The sequence below is a fragment of the Triticum aestivum genome, chromosome 4D (genome assembly GCF_018294505.1).
Source record: "Triticum aestivum cultivar Chinese Spring chromosome 4D, IWGSC CS RefSeq v2.1, whole genome shotgun sequence".
Taxonomy (NCBI): Eukaryota; Viridiplantae; Streptophyta; class Magnoliopsida; order Poales; family Poaceae; genus Triticum; species Triticum aestivum.
In genome coordinates this window covers 401,368,360-401,372,455 of record NC_057805.1, presented here as the reverse complement: position 1 = coordinate 401,372,455, position 4,096 = coordinate 401,368,360, and the positions used below count along the sequence as shown (strand labels likewise).

Genomic DNA, 4,096 nt, shown 5'->3' with positions numbered 1-4,096 from the left:
GAAGAAAGGTGCGTATGATCCATGGACTCAACATTAGTCATAAAGAACTCATATACTTATTGCAAAAAATCTACAAGTTATCAAAGCAAAGTATTACGTGCATGCTCCCAGGGGGATAGATTGGTAGGAAAAGACCATTGCTCGTCCCCGACCGCCACTCATAAGGAAGACAATCAATAAATAAATCATGCTCCGACTTCACAGAATCAATGTTTATGGGAAGAGGGAAAGAAAGATCAGGGGAAGAAGCGGGGTAGAGGAATTGGTCAACTCATCAGGCTCATGACCTGAAGACTGCAGGTTCGAATCCTGTCCCCGCCTAATCATAGTCAAAATCTGAGTTTGATCCTCGCTCAGAAGGAACGCTAGCTATATGCTTAACACATGCAAGTCGCCAATCTCACAATTTCGATCTTGCTACTACCACTATAGCCCTGAGTGACTATGGCTACCTGAACTGAAGGAGTTCCCACAAGACCTGTGAATGGGTTCCCCCTTCCTATGAACCTTGAGTCAATAGGTAGGGTCAACTATACCAAAGTGGAAGGGCCACTATCTAAGCTATTAGTGGGCTGGTTTGAACTATTGATTTACTGAATCGAGTGCTCACATAACGGTTCACCATACGTGCATGCTACGGGAATCACAAACTTTAACACAAGTATTTCTCAAATTCACAACTAATCAACTAGCATGACTCTAATATCACCATATTTATATCTCAAAACAATTATCAAGCATCAAACTTTTCATAGTATTCAACACACTCATAAGAAAGTTTTTACTAATCTTCAATACCAAGCATATTAGGATTAATTAAGAAAATTACCATGCTATATAGGACTCTCAAAATAATCTAAGTGAAGCATGAGAGATCAATAGTTTCTATAAAACAAATCCACCACCGTGCTCTAAAAGATATAAGTGAAGTACTAGAGCAAAACTATATAACTCAAAAGATATAAGCGAAGCACATAGAGTATTCTAACAAATTCCAAATCATGTATGGCTCTATCAAAAGGTGTGTACAGCAAGGATGACTATGGTAAACTAAAAAGCAAAGACTCATATCATACAAGACGCTCCAAGCAAAACACATATCATGTGGTGAATAAAAATATAGCTCCATGTAAAGTTACCGATGGAAGTAGACGAAAGAGGGGATGCCTTCCGGGGCATCCCCAAGCTTTGGCTTTATGGTGTCCTTAGATTATCTTGGGGGTGCCATGGGCATCCCCAAGCTTAGGCTCTTGTCACTCCTTGTTCCATAATCCATCAAATCTTTCACCCAAAACTTGAAAACTTCACAACACAAACTTAACAGAAAATCTCGTGAGCTCCGTTAGCGAAAGAAAACAAAAGACCACTTCAAGGTACTGTAATGAACTCATTATTTATTTATATTGGTGTTAAACCTACTGTATTCCAACTTATTTATGGTTTATAAACTATTTTACTAGCCATAGATTCATCAAAATAAGCAAACAACACACGAAAAACAGAATCTGTCAAAAACAGAACAGTCTGTAGTAATCTGTAACTAACGCAAACTTCTGGAACTCCAAAAAATCAGAAAACATAGGAAGACCTAGACAATTTGTTTATTGATCAGCAGCAATTGGAATCACTATTTTATCACGTTCTGGTGATTTTTAACAATTATTTTCGTGAACAGAAAGTTTCTGGAAATTACAGCAAGATCAAATAACTATCATCCAAGAAGATCCTATAGGTTTAACTTGGCACAAACACTAATTAAAACATAAAAACATATCTAACCAGAGGCTAGAACAAATATTTATTCCTAAACAGAAGCAAAAAACAAAAAACTAAAAATAAAATTGGGTTGCCTCCCAACAAGCGCTATCGTTTAACGCCCCTAGCTAGGCATAAAAGCAAGGATAGATCTAGGTATTGTCATCTTTGGTAGGCAATCCATAAGTGGCTCTCATAATAGATTCATATGGTAGTTTTATTTTCTTCCTAGGGAAGTGTTCCATGCCTTTCTTTAGTGGAAATTGGAATCTATTATTCCCTTCCTTCATATCAATAATTGCACCAATCGTTCTAAGAAAAGGTCTACCAAGAATAAATAGGACATGAAGGATTGCAATCTATGTCAAGAACGATAAAATCTACGGGCACATAATTCCTATTTGCAACAATAAGAACATCATTAATTCTTCTCATAGGTTTCTTAATAGTGGAATCCGCAAGGTGCAAGTTTAGAGAGCAATCATCAAAATCACGGAAATCTAGCAAATCGCACAAAGTTTTGGGAATAGTGGAAACCCTAGCACCCAAATCACATAAAGCATAGAACTCATGATTCTTAATCTTAATTTTAATAGTAGGTTCCCACTCATCATAAAGTTTTCTAGGGATAGAAACTTCCAACTCAAGCTTTTCTTCATAGGATTGCATCAAGGCATCAACAATATGTTTGGTAAAAGCTTTATTTTGACTATAAGCATGAGGAGAATTTAGCACGGATTGCAACAAGGAAATACAATCTATCAAAGAGCAATTTTCATAATTAAATTCCTTGAAATCCAAAATAGTGGGTTTATTAGCATCTAACGTTTTGATTTCTTCAATCCCACTTTTGTCAATTTTAGCATCAAGATCTAAAAACTCCGAATTTTTGGAACGCATTCTAGGTAAAGGTGGATCATATTCAGTCCCATAATTATCAAGATTCATATTGCAAAACAAAGATTTAATAGGGGACACATCAGTAACTTTTAGATCTTCATCTTTATTTTCATAAAAATTTGAAGAACACGCTTTCATAAAGCAATCTTTCTTAGCACGCATCCTAGCGGCTCTTTCTTTGCACTCATCAATGGAAATTCTCATGGCTTTGAGAGACTCATTGATATCATGCTTAGGAGGAATAGATCTAAGCTTTAAAGAATCAACATCAAGAGAAATTCTATCAATGTTCCTAGCCAATTCATCAACTTTAAGCAATTTCTCTTCAAGCAAAGCATTGAAATTCTTTTGCGAATTCATAAACTCTTTAACACTAGTCTCAAATTCAGAGGGCATCTTATTAAAATTTCCATAAGAGTTGTTGTAGGAATTACCATAATTATTAGAGGAATTGTTAGGATAAGGCCTAGGATTAAAGTTTCCTCTATACGCGTTGTTACCAAAATTATTCCTACCAACAAAATTCACATCCATAGATTCATTGTTATTCTCAATCAAAGTAGACAAAGGCATATCATTAGGATCAGAAGAAACACTCTTACTAGCAAATAATTTCATAAGTTCATCCATCTTTCCACTCAAAACATTAATTTCTTCTATCGCATGCACTTTTTTATTAGTAGATCTTTCAGTGTGCCATTAAGAATAATTAACCATAATATTATCTAGGAGTTTAGTAGCTTCTCATAAAGTGATTTCCATAAAAGTGCCTCCCGCGGCCGAATCTAAAATATTTCTAGAAGCAAAATTCAATCCGGCATAAAAGTTTTGTATAATCATCCACAAATTCAAACCATGAGTAGGGCAATTACGTATCATTAATTTCATCCTCTCCCAAGCTTGTGCAACATGTTCATGATCAAGTTGCTTAAAATTCATAATATCGTTTCTAAGAGAGATGATCTTGGCGGGAGGAAAATACTTAGAGATAAAAGCATCTTTGCACTTATTCCATGAATCAATACTATTTTTAGGCAAAGACGAAAACCAAGCTTTAGCACGATCTCTAAGCGAAAAAGGAAATAGCTTCAACTTAACAATATCATTATCAACATCTTTCTTCTTTTGGATATCACACAAATCAACGAAGCTATTTAGATGAGTAGCGGCATCTTCACTAGGAAGGCCGGCGAATTGATCTTTCATGACAAGATTCAACAAAGGAGTATTGATTTCACAAGATTCAGTATCGGTAAGAGGAGCAATCGGAGTGCTAAGGAAATCATTATTGTTGGTATTGGTAAAGTTACATAATTTGGTATTATCTTGAGCCATCGTGACAAACGAGCAATCCAACACACCGGCAAACTGTTGGAAATATGCCCTAGAGGCAATAATAAATAAGTTATTATTATATTTCCTTGTTCATGATAATCGTTTA

The 4,096-nt window shown here is 35.5% G+C and overlaps 1 non-coding gene across 1 annotated transcript; it reads left to right on the top strand.

The window, feature by feature from the left end:
- The first annotated feature begins 247 nt into the window (after nucleotides 1-247).
- Nucleotides 248-321, top strand: TRNAM-CAU (transfer RNA methionine (anticodon CAU)). The gene has a single exon. It is a non-coding gene; the product is annotated as a tRNA-Met (tRNA).
- Nucleotides 322-4,096: the final 3,775 nt, after the last annotated feature.